Source organism: Gracilinanus agilis, chromosome 5, assembly GCF_016433145.1.
Source record: "Gracilinanus agilis isolate LMUSP501 chromosome 5, AgileGrace, whole genome shotgun sequence".
NCBI classification, from domain to species: domain Eukaryota; kingdom Metazoa; phylum Chordata; class Mammalia; order Didelphimorphia; family Didelphidae; genus Gracilinanus; species Gracilinanus agilis.
The window spans coordinates 222,023,611-222,042,177 of record NC_058134.1 but is presented as its reverse complement, the minus strand read 5'-3'; the positions used below and the strand labels follow the sequence as shown (position 1 = coordinate 222,042,177).

The 18,567-nt window shown below is 44.4% G+C and overlaps 1 protein-coding gene across 1 annotated transcript in view; it reads right to left on the bottom strand.

The window, feature by feature from the left end:
- SYN3 (synapsin III) overlaps positions 1–18,567 on the bottom strand; it is a 420,985-nt gene that overhangs the window by 401,529 nt on the left and 889 nt on the right. The gene's annotated exons all lie outside the window — the stretch shown is intronic.

The window sequence follows — 18,567 nt, the reverse complement described above, 5'->3', positions numbered from 1 at the left end:
AACTGAGGCTTAGATCTATGGAATGACTTGTCTAGGGTCACACAGTTAGGATATAAATCTAGGTCTCCTGACTCCAAATCCAGTTCTCTATGCACTCAAACCTGCTGCCAAGGTTTCCCCTCCATATTTGCCTTCCATGGGGCAATGGACAGAGTACCCTGCCTGGAGTCAGGGATGTTCCTCTTAATGAGTTCAAATTCAGTCTCAGTCCATTCCTAGCTATGTGGCCCAGTTGGCCTCAGTTTCCTCATCTGTCAAATAAACTGGAGTAGGAAATGGCAAACCACTTCAGTATCTCTGCCAGGAAAACTCCAAATGAGGTCACAAAGAGTTGGGAATGACTGAAACAAATGACTCCCCTCCAACTTGACACCCCAGTGCCCAGGACCCTTCAGGATCACAACCCTAGAGCTGCTAGGGCCCTTTGAGGCAGGCCAAAGGCCCAGAGCAGGGAAATGTGTTGCCCTCAATTACCCAGGTAGGAACAGAGCTTGAGTGATTGGGTGCCCAGCCACTTCTTTCTTGGTCTGGAACCCGGGATCTGGGATCTTTAATAACTCCCAATCCAGGAGGCCATCTGATGGCAGATAAGAAAGCCACGGGCTCTCTTTTTTTTGTAGATCTCTGCAAAATTCAGTCTATGGGCAGAGAAGCAAAATTCTAGTCATCAGCCAAGGCTTTGGAATCCTCACTTTGAAGGTGGAAGACATCTTCGTCTAAGGTCTAGCCTGATCCCTTGATTTTTCAGATAAGAAACCAAGATCCAGAGAACTGAAGTGACTGAAGGTCATACCAGAAGTGTCAAAGGCAAGGAGGGTCCAGAGCACTTGACCCCAAAGCTAGTTCCCTCCCTGTTCTAGTGTTCCCTTATACACGTGTGCTTTGGGGAGCAGATTCTGAATGGACACAGGTCTGGATCAGATTCATAAATCATCAGGTTTTGTGGAAGGGAGCCTGAAGAAGGGATCATGCTGGAGGGACAAGAAAAATGGGTTGCAGAATGTCAGATTTAGCAGGGGTTCTAGAGCTCAGGGAGCCTGGGAAATTGAGTAGAAAGCAGAGTTGTTTTAGAAGTCTGGAATTACTTGCTGTGGGATCTTGAATATGCCATCATTTTTTCCCTGTCTATTAAATAAAGGGATTGGACTAAGCAGTCTTTAAGTTCACTTACAGCTTTCAAATTATTTTTGACTCAATGATCTCTTTTTAGGATGAGGATTGGACTCAGTGCTCTCTTAGAGCATTGGGTTTGAAGTCAAAGAATTAAGTTCAACCCATGCTCTCCTCTATTAAAAAATCCTTCCCTTTGGTCTTAGCATTAATGCTAAGTATTGCTTCTAAGGCAGAAGAGCGGTAAGGGCTAGGCAATTGGGATGAAGTGACTTGCCCAGGGTCACATAGCTTCTTAGTGTCTGAGGTCACACTTGAACCCAGGACCTCTTGTCTCTATCTACTTAGATATCTAGCTGCACCTTCCCTTACTATTTCAATGAATGACTAAATGAATAGAAAACAGCTTTTATTAAGTGCTTACTAGTGCTAGACACTGTGCTAAATGCTGGTGATACAACCAGAAAAATCTAGACTATCTGCTTTCAACTTAGAGGGTCATCCACACTAATTGTGGGAAATAGCATAGAGAAGAAAGTTCATCTGCAGGACAGATGGAAAAGCCTAGTCAATACACATTTATTAAGTGCCCTCTCTGATGAGTACTAGTTGTATGATCCTGGGTAAGTCACTTCATACCTCTTTGCCTCAGTTTCTTTATCTGTAAAATGAGCTAGAGAAGGAAACAGCAAACTAGACTAGTACCTTTGCCAAGAAAACCCCAAATGGGGTCATGAAGAGTCAGATAGGACTGAAATGAATGAAGAATATCAGTTGTAGGGACCAGACACTCTTCTTTCTGTTAACTACCTATTCGTCACTGTGATCCTTTCCAACTCAAAATCATTCGTTCTAGGGGTACTAAAATGGCAGCTGGGCACTGCAGAGATAACTGGGTGGTGGTGGTATTATGAGAACCTGGACTCTTCCCTTTTTGTCTTTGGGTCCCCAGGGCCTAGCCTAGTACCTGGCACGTAGTAGGTGTTTAATTAATGCTTGGATTGATTCTTCTCCCTAGAGTTCGATGATTCTGAGGTTCGGGACCTAGAAATGTAAGGAATCCAAGAGGAACCCATTTAGACTGAGTCAGGAAAGTGATTCATCTAATATCAGTTTATAGGCAGAAGAAGAAGGGCTGGGCATGAAATTCAGGTCTTCTGATTAAGAATACAGCAATCTTTCCCTTGCCCTGTGAAGATGAATGATTTTTCTATGAAAAAGTGGATGAGAAGGAGAAGTGGGGAGAAAATCATTTAGCAAAGTTTCTTCCATCCATATAAAACCAAGCTCAAACCTTGCCCCCTGCTTCCTCCACCCCCATTACAGAATCATCTGATTTCTCTAGCCCAGGATTCTGAGAGCAAAGCTCTCCCCCAAGAACCCAGGGCAGGAGGAGGGGGAGGCAGGAGGGAATAAAAGCCTGGGATGCCCCCGCCCAGAGCAGGGTAGGAATCAGCTGGAGCAGCGGGCCCCTAGGATTGGATGGCCAAGGGACCTCACGGAGAGAGGTCAGCACTTAAAAAATTCCTGGAGTCAAAGGGCCCAGGGGCTTGGGTGCTGCACAAGGCCTTCCCTGTATGCCCCTATTGTTCCCTAGATAAAAGGGGCCGGGCTGGGAAACAGAAGCCCGTCTCCAGGCTACTGGCAAGTCTGCTGCGGAATGCCCAGCCCCCTTCCCCCCTACCTTGGTCCTTCTCTTGGCACCCGGAATGGCCTGAGCTGATGTGGCTGCTTAAGGCTGGGTGGTGGTGAGGAGAGAGAGAGAGAGAGAGAGAGAGAGAGAGAGAGAGAGAGAGAGAGAGAGAGAGAGAGAGAGACAGAGAGAGACAGAGACAGAGAGAGACAGAGACAGAGACAGAGACAGAGACAGAGAGAGACAGAGAGAGACAGAGACAGAGAGAGACAGAGAGAGAGAGAAAGTGAGTGAGTAGTAGGGAGGAGAGAGAGGGACACAGAGAGAGAGAGACACACACACACACAGACAGAGAGACACACAGAGAGAGAAAGAGTAGTAGGGAGGAGAGAAGGACACAGAGAGAGATAGAGACACACACACACAGATAGAGACACATACAGAGAGAAAGAGAGAGAGTGTGTGTGTGAGTAGAGGGGAGGAGAGAGAGGGACACAGAGATAGAGAGACACACAGAGACAGAGAGAGAAAGAGAGAGAGTGGGGAGGAGGAGAGAGAGGGAGAGAAAGAGAGAGACAGAGAAAGAGAGAGGAAAAGAGAGACAGAGACAGACAGACACAGAGAGAGAGAGTGTAGTGGGGAGGAGAGAGAGGGACAGAAAGACACACACATAAAGAAATGGAGAGAGAGAAAGAGAGAGAGGGTGGGGAGGAGGAGAGACAGAGGGAAGGAGAGAAAAGGAGAGAGAAAGACAGAGAAAGAGAGAGGAGAGAGAGATAGAGGAGAGACAGACACAGACACAGACAGACACAGAGAGAGAAAGACAGGGGGGAGACACACACACACACACATATATAGACAGAGACACAGAGAGAGAAGGGAAAGCAACATGGACCACTGACTCATGGCTAATGGTGTGGTTTTTTTTTCTTTCATTTTTTCATTAAGGAATGAAATGAGAGGGGGTGTTGTAGCAAGAGTGGGAAGGGCCACTTTTTCCTGTGACACCTCCAAGTCCTAGTCTAGATGCAGCAGAATCTGCCCAAGTCTGTGCCTCAGTTTTAGAGCTTAGTAAAAGAGCCTTAAGGGATTAATTTCCCTAGGGATGACTGTCTGTAAGATTCTAAGTCTAGGAGGCTAAATATCTCAACTAAACTCTAAGTGATGGGGAAACAGACCAACTTTTCTCTTCCACCTCCCCTTGCCTTAGCTTGGGGTGGAGAAAGGAAAGAGAGGAGGACAAGGCTATTGGGAATCCTTAAACACTCTCTTCACTCACTCTTTGCCAGGATTCTCCTTTGGAAACTGTCCTTGGTGGGGGGTGGGAGAGGAAGTTAAGCAGGGAGACACCCCCAGGAGCTTCGTGGGCACTGGTTACTGGCAGTGATGGGCAGTTTTCTCAACCAGCGGGATGCCAAGGGCACCTGCTACTAGACAGATACTCCAACCAAAGAGCCCAAGCCTGGATTCACACCCATTGGCTATTTTCCAGACCTGCCAAAGTCATACATTTCAAAAAAATCTCCCATTCTCCCCAAATTGAAGAATCTGGGCCACTGTTAAATCCGGGAAGCTGCCTGGGCATACTGGGTGGCATGTTGCCCAATCCCCTAGACATCCCTATGGGCCAAGTTAAGGAGGAAAAAAGAGATATCTGAGTCTCAGGGTTTGGAAACTTTTTCTTTTTATAACCCCTCACCTTCTGTCTTCGAATCAGTACTCTATATTGGTTCCAAGGCAGAACAATGGTAAGGGCTAGACAATGGACAGCTAAGTGACTACTTGCCCAGGGTCACACAGCTAGGAAGTATCTGAGGCCAGATCTGAACCCAGGACCTCCCATCTCCAAACCTGGCTCTCAATCCACTGAGTCACCCCGATAACCCCAGCTTGCAGACTTGAAAATGTGTGCAAAAATTTCTTTGGTGCTCTCAGTGGTGTCCTGGGTTGGAAATGTATTCAAATGTCCCCAGCCCCTGGCAAAGCTGTGAAGTGCTAGAGATGGAGGAGAAAAGGGTTAGTATGAGTAAAATGCCTAGGAAGGAAGGTGGGAGCCACAGCCAGATATGTGTCAGGAGAACCTCCCCATTTCAGGGAGTAGGAGTTTGCTGACAATTCTTTTACTAACTTGCCCAAGGAGGGTCAGGCTCTGGAGAGACAATAGGAAGGGGGGGTAGGAAAAAAAGAGGCTTTGGACAGGATTCCCGGGGCTCTGGGGTTTGGCTATGGCTCTGCTGCTAACTGTTAGGTGACCCTAGGATCACAGATCTCTAGCTGGAGGGGACCTTGAGTGGCATCAAGAATGACTCTTTCATTTTATGGATGAGAAACTGCAGGAACAGAGACCAAATGACTGACTGAAGGGTCTCATTTGGAGCTGCTAGGTCCCTTATAGACTACCTATTCCTAGTCTTTACAGATGGGAAACTGATCTTCAGAGTTGCACAGAGAAAGAGGAGCTCAGGGATGTAGTGGATAGGGTTACTGGACTTGGATTCAAGGAGAGCTAGATTCAAATCCCAACTCAGAAACTGACCCACTAGATGACTCTGGGCAAGTCATTTAGTATGTTTCAGCCTCAGTTTTCTCATCTGTAAAATGAGAGTACTAGTAATACCTACCTCCCAGGATCAAACAATCCATAGTTATTAAATAGTAACTATGGGGGAAAAAATCTATGTTAACACTGATAATACAAAGAAAATGTAACAGCCTCAGCCCTCAAGGAATATGTGCGTGCATACGTGTGTGTGTTTGTGTATATTTTATATATCTACATATATATATATATACATATTTGTGGATATAGACATCCATATCTATATATGTATATATACACAAATACATTTTTATTTTTTAGCATACATTTTAATGAAAATGTATACACGTGTGAATATCACCTGCACATATATGTATATCTATATACACACACATCCTTTTGCAAACTTTGAAGAACATAAATGTTAGGTCAGCTATAAAATGAGAATAATGCTTAATAGATACATAAATAAGTAAATGACTGACTAGAAGCCTGCTGGCCCAGCCCCTCGCTTTTTTAACTGGGGAAACTGAGACCCCCATGGTTGTGATGTGATTTGGCCCAAATCCCCGTGTGGCTAAGGAAGAAAGCTGAGGGAGAACCCCAGATCTCCGACTCTAGGAGATTTCTTTCCAGGTACGGGCTGAATGCCAGATCAGAAGATTTTTCCAATTCTCAGATGGCTAGAAGGGTCTTTAGGGTTATTCTACCCTGACCCTTTCACCCTACAGATGAAGAATCTGAGGCTCGGAGGGGAATTAGATGATCCCTAGAATCACCCAGGTAAGTAAGTGTCAGAGAGGATTCTGCTGTGCCCCTCAATACATTTAGCCCATTCTCCTGCCCTTGTACCCCTCATTCTGCAGGAAAAGAAACCAAGTCTGAGAGAAGGAAATCGGCTTGCCCAAGGTAATTTGGCTAGTGAGAAGAACTAGTATTGGCCTTCTGACTCCAGACTCATTATTTTCTAGATGAGAAGCCTGAGGGCCTGAGAGGACCCCTATTAATTGGTCTAGACCAGAGTTTCATTGGTGTGGGCACTCTCTGAGAGGACCTCCCTCTACCAGAGAAGATGGGCACCTTCTCTAACACTTAAAGACTCAGGAAGTTGCCCAGGGCATTGAGAAGTTCTGACTTGTCCAGGGTCATTCAGCTGAAATTCCTCAGAGGCAAGACTTGGACTCAGGTCATCTTGACTCAGGGACTAGTTCTCTGTCCACTACCACTATGTGTGGCTTTCAGCTGCTTCCTGGTGGAAAGAGGAGAAAAAAAAAAGTTTTCTACCTCCTCTTGGGGGAGGATATTTATTTCAAAGGACATAATTTTAGAAATCAAGCTCATGAATATTTTGAACTTTGGAGAAATCTCTCTCCTGCCTGCAATGTGCAAGCTGCTTGACATGCCCCATCAGGGTGGGTCAGGCAGGCCTGAGGTGGGAATTTTCTTCTTAGGGTGAGGTCACCAGGAGAGAGCCAGAGCTTGGCTGCCTTGGAGTAACATGGAGTCCTGCCACCCCATTTCCTCATGTTCCCTGCTGCATGCACATGTGTGTGTGTGTGTGTGTGTGTGTGTGTGTGTGTGTGTGTGTGTGTGCGCTTGTCTGGAATCCTGTTCCCTGGCAGCAGGCTCAGTCCTAACACAAAGGGATACTGCCCTATCCCGTGGTGGAAGGGGTGTTGGTGGTGGGGATGGGAGTAAGGCAGGCTACAACTGGTCTACGAGGCCAAATCATGGAGGAGAGGGCAGGATCTCTGAAACAAACAAGGACTGGCTACCTGTTCTGTGATAGATAGGAAACGGTAGGATGAAGTGGAAAGAGAAATGGCCCTAGGGATGAACTTGAACTTGGGCTCTGACACATTCTAGCTGTGGGACTTTGAGAAAATTATATATTCTCTCAGTGCCCACAAGAAACTCTCCAAAGACTAAGAATTGTTGGGGCTGTTCTCCATGGGTAGATGGAGTTTCCTTATGAAGGTAGTGATCTATAGACTGTTCTATAGACTGAAGAAATCAAGAAAATCTAGAGAAAGAAAAGAAGAAAGGGAAGGGAAGGAGAAAGGAAAAGAAGATGGGAAATATGAAGGAAGGGAAGGAGGGAGGAAGAGCCAGGTGCTGAGTTAGTTCCAATTGTGTGATCCTCTAAGTTGTCGTCAAGGAGGCTTGTGGAGGAGACATGAATTCTAGTCAGATTATCTTAGAATAAAAAGTCCCCAAGTCCATTCTCTCACCTCATGAAGGGAATTCTAACATTTTATTACTTAGCTTTGCCTTAATTCAACCCCAAGAAATCTACTATTTCCCAGGTATCTTGCCATCTGTCCTGCTGCAGCCCCAGTATCCTTATTTCAAACAGACATCCTCAGAACCAGATCTCTGGTAACTATGTCCCTTCCCTTTTGGGAATTCAGCCACTCAGTTTTGGAATCCTGCCCTGATTTGCGAATGAATTCAAACTTACCTGACCCATTCTATCTAGTTAGGCCTAGATCATGGTTCACATCCCATTCAACCATCCATAGGAAACAGCACAAGCATCTTGCTATTTACTTTGGTGTTACTTGCATCTGCACCCTGGAAACTCAGCCTCCCACTTTATAGCTCTTGTTCTGGAAACAGTAATCTAATACTACTATTGATTCTTGAGAAGGTCAGACAGATCATTACTCAATGTGTCCATTCATAATCCCATATGATTACCCAAGCCTAAACTCCCTTCCCTAGCTATCACTCTCCTTTGGGTGGTGTTTCCATTTATTGGAATAGAAACCTCCTGAGGGCAGGGTTTTGGGATTTTTTTATTCCCAGCACCAAGCACTTGCAAAGTATTTAATAAATGTTTTCCATCCATCTATCCATCCATCCAATTCTTCCAAAGTAGTCCTTGCCCCGCAACCCTTCATTAAGTGCCTTCACTCACTCATTTATTCAACAGCATTGTGTTCAGTTGGAGGCACTGTATTCAAGAAATGCCACTGGAGACCTGCAGCTGGTCCAAATGAAAACAATGAACATGGAGTGGCCTGGAAATCATGATATAAAATAATAACATCTCTACAATCCCATAGTGCTTTTTTTCTTGCAAAGCATTTTCTTTGCAAAAGCCCTGTGAGATAGACAATGAAATTTTTTTCCCCCTTTGGTTCATCAACTGAGAAAACAGAGATCTGAAATCTTCACTTAGTGACCTGTGGTCACACAAGTTTATACTGTGGGGTGTGTGTGTGTGTGTGTGTAGCTGGAGGGGGGTGTCCTATATTTCTCCTCCCTTTATCAAACCACTATAACAAGGGGTCTATATTCAGTGTTTCAATTTACCCTCAATTCCTTCTCAATTCTGAAATTTGGCTTCTAACCTCATCATTTCACTAAAACTCCTCTCTTCAAAGTTACTCTTAATGGCCAAATCCAAAAGACTTTTCTCAATCTGCATCCTTCTTGACCTCTTTGCAGCTTTTGATGCTGCTGATCACTTGCTCCTAGATATTTTCTCCTCTATGGATTTTCGTGATATTGTTCTTAGTTTTCCTATCCATCCAATTATTTCTTCTAAGTCTCCTTTGCTGGCTCATTGTCCCTATCATATCTGTTAACTGTGGTATCCCCACAAGGCTCTTTCCTTCACCCTTTCCCCTCTATACTCTTTCAATAGGTAACTTTATCAGGTCCAGTGGCTTAATTATCCCTCTGCAAATGACTACTAGACTATTTTCTTTCTCTCCATCCATCTGTCTGTCTATCTTTCCTTCTATCTATCATCTATCCATTCATTCCTCCATCCATCTATCTATTTATCTAACTAGACTAGCTGGGGGAGAGGAAGAGGGAGAGGGAAATCATTCTTCTCTCTCATAACCTCCATTCTCCCTTCTGCACTCTATCTGAATGTCCTGGAGACATTTTAAATTCAGCATGTTTAAAACCAGAATTAATTATCTTTGTTCCCAAACCTTCTCTTCTTCTGAACTTCTTTATTAGTGTTGAAGGCACCACTCTCTTTTCACTCACCCAAATGCCAGTGTTAGCCTTATCCCCACATCCTCCCTCTCCCTCACCCCATGTGTTTAATCAATTGCCCATTCTTGTCACTTCTACTCCTAGGACACCTCTTGCATTGGTCCCCTCCTCTCTACTCACACACCCCAATTCAGGCTCTGACCACCACACACCTGGACCATTACCACCATCTCTTCCCACTTTAATCCATCTTCCTCATTGCTGCCAAAGTGACTGTTTCTAAAGCTTCAGGTCAGACCATATACCTTTCCTGCTTCGGATACTTGAGTGGCTTCCCATTGCCTCTAAGGTAAAACATAAACTACTCCAATTGCCATTTTAAAATGTTCACAATCTGGCACCAGCCTCCCTCTGCAGGCCTGTTGTACCACCACTCCCCTGTATGCTCTCTGTGCTAGCCAAAGTATCCTACTTGCTGTTCTTCATGTATAACATGAGAGCTCCACCTCTGGGCAAGCTGTTCCCCATGCCTAGAAGGAATATCCTCCTTGTCTGCACTGTTTAGAATCCCTAGCTTCCTTTGGCTCAGTATAACTGTAATCCTACCTAGCTGATCTACCTCCTCCTCCTCAAGTCTATTGAAATTAACAGCTTTCTTTGTCTGTCTTTCTATTCATCTATCCATCCATCTGTCTGTCCATCTTTCTCTCTACCTATTTACCTATCTCTCTGGCTCTCTCTCTCTCTCCATTTATATATAGTATGTATATCTTGAACTTACTCCATGGAATTTCTCTCTTTCTTGTGTTTATCTATATACATATTGTCAATCCCCTTTTCCTGCACCCACAATAAAGCATGAACTCCTTGAGGCTAGAGATTCTCTCTCTCTCTCTCTCTCTCTCTCTCTCTCTCTCTCTCTCTCTCTCTCTCTCTCTCTCCTTCACCCCCACCTTTGTATCTCTAGGGCCTGACAAAATGCCTGGCACAGACTAGATATTTGTTGAATAAATGAATATTTAGCCTGAAGAAGAAACCATGGAGATATGACAGCAACTGTCAAAGAATTTGAAGGCCTGCCATATGGTAGGCATGTCATAGTTGTGTTCTGTTTGTCCTCTAGGGGTATTAGCAGAAGCAATAAGAAGTTTCAGACCGTCAGGTATGGGGTCAATGGAGGGTAAAATTTTTTCTCCATCCGAGCATCCCTAAGTAGAATGATTTGCCTGAAGGCATAGTGAGTGTCTTCTGAATAGAGAGCCCTTATAGAAATAGCCAATTGCTCATTTGTCAGGGACGTAATAGAGATTTAGGTCGATGTCTAGGTTGGATGAGAGATCCTCTGAAGTTCCTGATAACTCTGAGAGACTGGGATCATGTTGGAGCTAAAATTTGAACCCAAGTCTTCTGACTCTGAATCTAGTCCTCCCCTCTTTCCACTGTACCAGACTCTTTCATAATTAATGAACTTTAACTTGTATAAAAATATTTATAGCAGTGCTCTTTGTGGTGGCAAAAAACTGGAAAAGGAGGGTATACCCTTCAATTGGGGAATGGCTGAACAAATTGTGGTATATGCTGGTGATGGAATACTATTGTGCTGTAAGGATTGATGATCTGGAGGAATTCCATGTGAACTGGAAAGACCTCCAGGACTTGAGGCAGAGTGAAAGGAGCAGATCCAGGAGAACATTGTACACAGAAATGGATACACTGTGGTATAATCAAACATAATGGACTTCTCTACTAGCAGTAATGCAAGGATCCAGAGCAAAGCTGAGGGACTTATGAGAAAGATGCTAGCCAAATCCAGAGGAAGAACTGTGGGAGCAGAAACGCAGAAGAAAAACAACTGCCTGATCACATGGTTCGATGGGGATATGATTGGGGACGTAGACTCTAAATGATCACCCTAATGCAAATATTAATAATATGGAAATAGGTCTTGATCAATGACACATGTAAAACCCAGTGCAATTGTGCATCAGCTATGGGAGGGTGTAAAGGGAGGGGAGCGAAAGAATGGGATTCATGTAACCATGGGGAAATGTTCTAAGTTAATTCATTAAATTAAAAAAATAATTAATGACCTTTTATTCTAAGTAAGATCAGAGGAGTAGAAGGGACCTAACAATCTATGTGGGCTAATCCCCTTCTTTCTACAGGCGTTAAAACTGAGGTTCAGAAAGGAATCACAGTCTAGACTTGCCCTGCCCCTTCCTAAGTGTACAGCCCTGGCCAAAAAAAGCTTTCTCAGCCTCCTACTCTTTCTCAACTATAAAATGAAGGGGCCAGGCTAGATCATCTCTGTATCTTCCTTAATTCTAAAATCCTCTGCTCCTAAAAACAGCAGCTGGGGAAAGCTTTGGCTTTTCTCTGCGAAAGGACTGAGGCTTTACTTAATGCTTAATTAGAAGAGGCATTTGGCTTGATCTATGGAGCTCTGGAAACCTTTGCTCTCCTACTGGCCTGCCATAGTGTCTGAAATGATCCTATTAGGCCTGTGAAAGATTCTTTCCTTTAGGTTAAGGCATTGCTGGCTGAGGGAATTTCCATGAACAACCATCACCACAACATAAAGAAATGTCTTTATTTTTTTAAACAGTTACCTTTTGTCTTAGAATCAATACTGTATATCAGTTCTGAGGCAGAAAAGTGATAAGAACTAGGCAATAGAGGTTAAGAGACTTGCCCAGGGTCACACAGCTAGGAAGTGTCTGAGGTCAGATTGGAACCTAAGACCTCCTCTCTCTGAGCCTGAGCAACCCAGCCACCCAGACATGTATTAATCACTTCCTATATGCCAAATGGGAGCAGCGATGTAGGGGCTAGAGAGCAGGCCAAAAGAGGCAGGAAGACCTGAGTTCAAATCCTGCCCCTGACACAAGAGTGGCTGTGTGGTTCTGAGCCAGTCATCTAACTTCTTAGTGACCCTAGACAACTCTGTGTGACTGGAAGTTACAGAACAGGGAATAACTCATGTTGGTAGGATCTTCCTTCCCACTATACTTTAATTGGTGAAATCCCAAGTCCAGAAAACCAAACTAAAGAAATCATTTCAGGCTCTGGGAATTCAAGGACAAAAGTGAAACCCTACCTTTGAGTTCATTATATTCTACTGGTGGAAGCTCCATGCACACAATAGGCATAGGCATCCCAATTAGACAGAAGATGGGAGATCTTAGCTAGAAAGTGATTTGGAGAGGGAGGGTTCTTTTGGAGGTGACAAGAAAGGCTTTAAGGGGAGTCTTGAAGGAAGCTCAGGATTTTAAGAACTAAAAGCATGGAGGGGGAGCCTTCCTAGGAGAGGGCACAGCCAGTGCAAAGTCTGGATGTTAGGAAATGCATGAGAAAGCCAATTTGAACAGGAAGAGCCCTTGAAGGAAGGAGCTTGTTAGGAGGTCAGAAAGGTAGATTGGGCAGGTTGTGAAGGGCTGTAAATGCAAAATAGTTTACCCTGAATCCCAATGTCAATAGGAAGCTATTTGAGTTTACTGAGTGGAGGGAACGCCTGTACTTTAGGAAAGATCTCTTTGGCAGTTTTGTGGAAGATGAATTAGAGAGGGATGAGATGAGTCAAGTTGGTCAGTTAGGAGGCTGTTTCATTAGTCTAGGGGAGAGGTGGTCGCCATCTGAATTATCTGAGAATTAGCCTAGCTAAGTTCAGAGAAGCTTATCACTGGGTTGGTTGGAGGGAGCAAATATTTCACCTTTGGGGATTCTCAAAGTCTCTCTAACTATTAAGCCCCTACTATGTGCCAGGTGCTGTCCTGAGTGAGAGATGAAAAGTAAAGTAAAAAAACCCCAATCCCTGCCCTTGAGTTGCTTATAATCTAATGGGAGAGCCAACATACAGACAGCTATGGATACACAAGTCATAGAGTTGAAGGCATTTGGAAAGGAGATGGGCATTAGCTGCTGTGGGGTCTGGGAAGGGTCTCCTGAAGAAGGTGAGACTTGACCAGTGGGTAGGGGAGGGGGAATTCAAAATCCAAATAATAATAATAAATTTAAAAAAAAAAGTGAAATGAGTTGACTTAAAGGAAGACAGTAGGTGTGTGGAGGGATAGAATTCTAGGTATAAGGGACAACCAGTGCAAAGGCAAGGAGATGGGTAGCGGGGTATTTGAGGAAAGCCTGCAGCTAAGCCTGTGTAACTAGATCATAAGCTGTATAGAAATAAAACATAAGAAGGTTGGAAGTCTAAGAAGGGACTTTATCCATGAAAAGTTTTAAATGCTCAAAGAAGAATTTATATTTCATCCTGGGGGCGGAGGTGGTAACAGGGTAGGTAGGGGATGATAGATAGAATGCTGAGTCTGGCATCAGGAAGACCTGAGTTCAAATTCAGAAACCTCAGACACATATAAGCTGTGTGACCTTGGGTTAGCCATTTAACTCTGTCTTCCTCAGTTTCCTCATCTGTAAAATGAATGGGAGAAGGAAATGGTGAACTGCTTTAGTATCTTTGGCAAGAAAACCCCAAATGGGGTCATGAAGATTCAGATCTGATTCAAATGACTGAACAAGAAGCTCATTGAACAGAGGGGTGACATGGTCAAATCTATGCTCCAACATAACTGAAAAATCATCTTGGCAGCTGAGTGGAAGATGAATTAGAATACAAACAAGGGGACCAATTAGGATGCTATTACCAGAAATAATGAGGTCCTGAATTAAAGTGTGGGCTGTTTGAGTGGAGGGAAGGGGATGTATGAGAGCCATGTTGGGATGTTAGAAAGATCAGAGTTTGGCAATGAATCCAATGTATGGAGTGAGCAGGAGGAGTCAAGGATGATGTCCATGCTATGAGCCTTGGTGACAAGGACAATGGTGATGCCTTCTTTAATAATAGGGTAGTTTGGAAGGAGTCGGGAAGAAGATTTTTGAGGAAGCCAACCAATCTATGGTTTTGGGAGAAAGAGAATGACTTCAGAATTTTGGACTCATTGAATTTGAGATATTTCTAGAACATCCTGTTCAAGATGTCCAGAGGTATTTGGTAATGCGTGACTGGGGATCAAGAGAGGCGGCCGGGCTGAATATACCAGTCTAGGAATTGTCCACATAGAGATGCTACTTTGACTCCTGGGAGTCAATAAGATCACCAAGTGGAATGGTGTTAGATGGAAGGAGAAATGGATCCAAAATGATGGTAGACAGTCTTAGGAGACCTTAGAGGAAGTGACCCTTGTTTCAGTGAAGGAAGAGAGCAGGGCTGCCTCTGGAGAAGTTGTCAAGGGGCTCTGGAGGGACGGTTCAAGGGTTCTAGGAATGGAGCAGGGCAAAGAAGAATAGGATTATACTGGGAAAATCTCCCAATCAGGGAGAAAGAGAAAGAGGTGATGAGAACAGAGAGAGAAGAGAGAAGGAGAGAAAGAGTCAGGACTGGCTGGCGAGCAGGAAGCTGGGGAATTTTCCAATATGAGATTTCCCCCTTCCTTTACCTCCTGGAAAATCAAAGGTAAGAACTGGTCATTGTTCCAATGGAATAGTGGACATTCCGGGAACAAAGCCATGGGTGAGGTAAAAGGAGAGGACAGCCAGCATTCCAGAGCAGCCGGCCTCACTGGGGCTCTGGAAGGAGGAAGGCAGGGCTGTGTTGAGGCAGGCTAAGAACAGGGATGTTCTTCTCCTGTAGGAGACAGCCTCCCATCTATGTCCCTGCTCCACCCACTGCCTATCCCCAAACCTCAATCCAAGGTGGGGCAGCTTTTCCGAAGCTGGTTTGCTGTTTGTTCATATTCAGGGTGTTGGATTGGAAAGAGCACATGCTACCTAACTCAGTCATACAACCTGTATACACCCAGCTTCGTAAAGCAGCCTGGGGGGAAAACAGCTGAGCATAGAAGCCCCAAGAGGCTGCTTTACCACCAAACCAAAAAGAAGGGCCACTTTGAAATCGAAATAAGTTTATAAAAATAGAAACCCTTCGACTTAATATCTACCACAAGCCCGCTGATGGGTGTGCTTACTGAGGGCCTTTCAGGGGAGTGAAAGGTATAAACCTCAAAGGGGGCAGTGAGAAGGAGGGATAGATGGGAAGGGAATGCTCTCACCGTCATCCTCAGGCTTCTTCCATGCCTGTCCAAAGGACTGAAGGGACTGAATCGGATATGACGGAGTAGAGAGAATATTAGACTGGCAATCAGTACAATGTTAGATTTTAGAATCTAAATAAATAAATCCAGTTAAAAGGATTTAGATCTGGCAGGGAGCTTAGCCCACTCCTCTCATTCTACAGGTGAGGAAAGTGTGGTCTATGGACCTCCCAGCTCTGATGCTTATATTCTAATCTCCCCCAGCTCTGACATTCCCTGTTCCAAGACTCTTTCCAGCACTGACATGGTCTGTGTTCTAAGTTCCTGCCCAGTTCTTGACATTCCTTTTACTCTAGTTCATTCACTATACCTTTAAGTCTTCATAGGATGTACTATTGCCAGATATCCTGACTACTTAAGAGTTAGTCCTCGATGCCTAGCACTGAGGCCCCATCTGGCGAGCATCCATACATGTGACAGTGTCTCAGGTCTAGACAGAAAATTTCCCACAGTTACCTCCTCCCTACCACAGAGATCCACATATCTGGGCATGAATAACAGGTCTGAAGAGTCAGTCCCAAGCATGCACCCAAGATGACTGGGAAGAGGAGGTCAAATTCCTCCTCTGAGCCTTTGGAGACCCTCGGACCACCCCTGACTTTGTATTTTGGGTTCACATCCAGGCCACGTTAGTTTATCATCTTCTCTCTGGTCCTCCCCATTATAACCTCCCAAAAGAGAATGAAGAGCGCTGTGTAGGCTGGCTTCTTCCCCCTTAGTGACTTCTTCCTCAGCACTAACTGCTCCTCCTAAATGACAATGTAGGATTGTTTCGGCAGGGAAGGAAGGGATTGGGAAGAGCTTGGAGGTCAGAGAGCCTGCCCGTGGAGTGGGCTGACCCATAGGGAGAGCGTGGAACATGCCTGCCATCTGGTGATCCTACTGGAGAAGTGCAATAGCCTTTGGAGAGAGCATTTTCCACTACTTGGAGCCACTGAGTGGGCTGATTCCTTCTCACTCTGCTCCCAGTGACTAACGTTCTCTCCCTCGCAAAGCCGCTTGATCACTTTGAAAGCTGCTGGAAATGTAGGAATGGGCTCACAAAGCAGAATTTCAGTGATGGAAGCTGCTGGCTACCTCGTGTCGGGGAGCATTTGTCAGAGAGCCTTGGAGAGGCAGGCTCGAGGGAGGTAGGAAAACCAGCTGTGATATATGACAGAGAATGAGCATCGAAGAACTGGATTAGGGACATTATTATGGAAATTGAGAATGAAAAAGATCACACGGGGAGACTATGGCGGAGCCAAAGCCCCAAGTGCTCTACTGGTACTCTCAAGATGGTAGGAAGGCTCTGCCATGTTGGGTGCTTCCCCTGGGGCCATTGTTTGGGAGAACATAGACAAGAACCAAGTAAGTCATGTAAGAGGAATAGGCAGGACTCACTGGAGGGAATAATCTGGACTGACTCTTATCACAGGTCCAATGGCATTTTGAAGATCCAAGAATCAGTTAGTTAGATGGCTTCTCTAAGATCGTCTCATCCAATAGATACGAGAAGTTGGAACCCCAAAGGCCATTTAACCACTGATTAGCATTAAGTCCCCTCTAAAGCTCAACCCACCTCTACCTGAAAACTCTGGAGTTGAGGGACTAGAGAGAAAAGTCTCAGCCACCTACTGACTGTGTGATCCTGAGTAAGTTATTTTTTTCATTTTTTTCATCTGCAAAATGAGGACAATAATAGCTCTAAGGGCCAGCAGGAAAATATAATGGTATTCTATTTATAAAGCACTTTGAAAACATTAAATTGCTTATTATGATGATGATTATTACACAATGGAAAGCGATGGATTTGGAGTCAGAGGATTTGGTCTCGAATTCTGTCACCTTTTAAAAAAAAAATCCTTACCTTCTGTCTTAGAATTGATACTAAGTATGGATTTTAAGGCAAAAGAGTGGCAAGGGCTAGACAACTGGAGTTAAGTGACTTGTTTAGAGAAACATAGCTAGGAAGTGTCTGAGGGCAGATTGGTTTTCTATCCACTGGGCCACCTAATTGCCCCTCTGCCAACTTTTTAATGTGTGACTTTGGGCAAGTCTCTTCCCTTCCTCTCAGCCTCAGTTTTCTGATCTGTAAGACATGATGAAGATGGACTAAATGACTTCTAGGGTCCCTTCCAGGCCTAAAGTTATGCCTTTATTAAGGCTCATATATTGCTACCAAGTTTTCCCCTGTATTAACACTGAAAGCTATCTCCTTTGGCCTTCCAGGCAGCTGGTGGTCCACTGGATTTAGAGTCAGGAAGACCCGAGTTTGAATTGGTCTCAGAAATCTATTAGCTGGGTGACCCTATGTAAGTCACTTAACCTCTGTCTACCTTAGTTTCCTTAAATGTATAATAGGGACAATAATAACACTTACCTCTCAGGGGTGTTATAAGGATAAAATGAGATGTTATTTGTGAAGTGCTTGGCATAGGGCTTGGCATATAGTAGGCTTTTAATAAACGCTCATTAATAAACGTACATCTTATTCTTAGTTCTGTCTGTCAGGGACATTTTAATGAATTGAATCCATTTTCTAGATAAGGGCTCCTAAAAATATTTGAAAACAATAGTCATGTCTAACCCAAGTCTTGCCTTCTTCAAACTAAACATCTTCAGTTCCTCAAATGGAGAATTCTGTGATCTAGATGTGAGTCTCCTGTACTCTAGCTTGTCCTTCCCAAAATTAGCACCCAGAATTGAACTACATTTTCTAGGTATAATTGACTTAGGTAGTCATAATGGGACTATTTATTTTTGGTCTGGGCCTGTGATTTCATAAGCTTGGGGGACTCCCAGGGTGCTAATTCTATTCCCTGATACAGCTCAACAATTGTTTGACAAGTTAAAGTCTTAGAGATTTTCCTGGGAGTACTGAGAGGTGAATATTTGGCAAGAGAAGTAAATGATATGCTTGTCCCACAACTAGGATGTGTCTGGGGAAGGACATGAAGCAATTCTTTCTTAATCCAAGGCCATCCCTCTATCTACTCTCTACTCTAAGACAGTAGACTGGTTTTCAAATTTGAGGTACCGGATTCAAATTTAGTATCTGACACTCATTACTTGTGTGGCCTTGGCCAAGTCACTTAATCTCTGTGGTACTCAGTTCCTCAACTATAAAGCAAAGGAGTCACCCCTAGGGTTTATTCATTCTCTCTCTCTCTCTCTCTCTCTCTCTCTCTCTCTCTCTCTCTCTCTCTCTCTCTCTCTCTCTCCCTCTCCCTCTCCCCCTCCCTCTC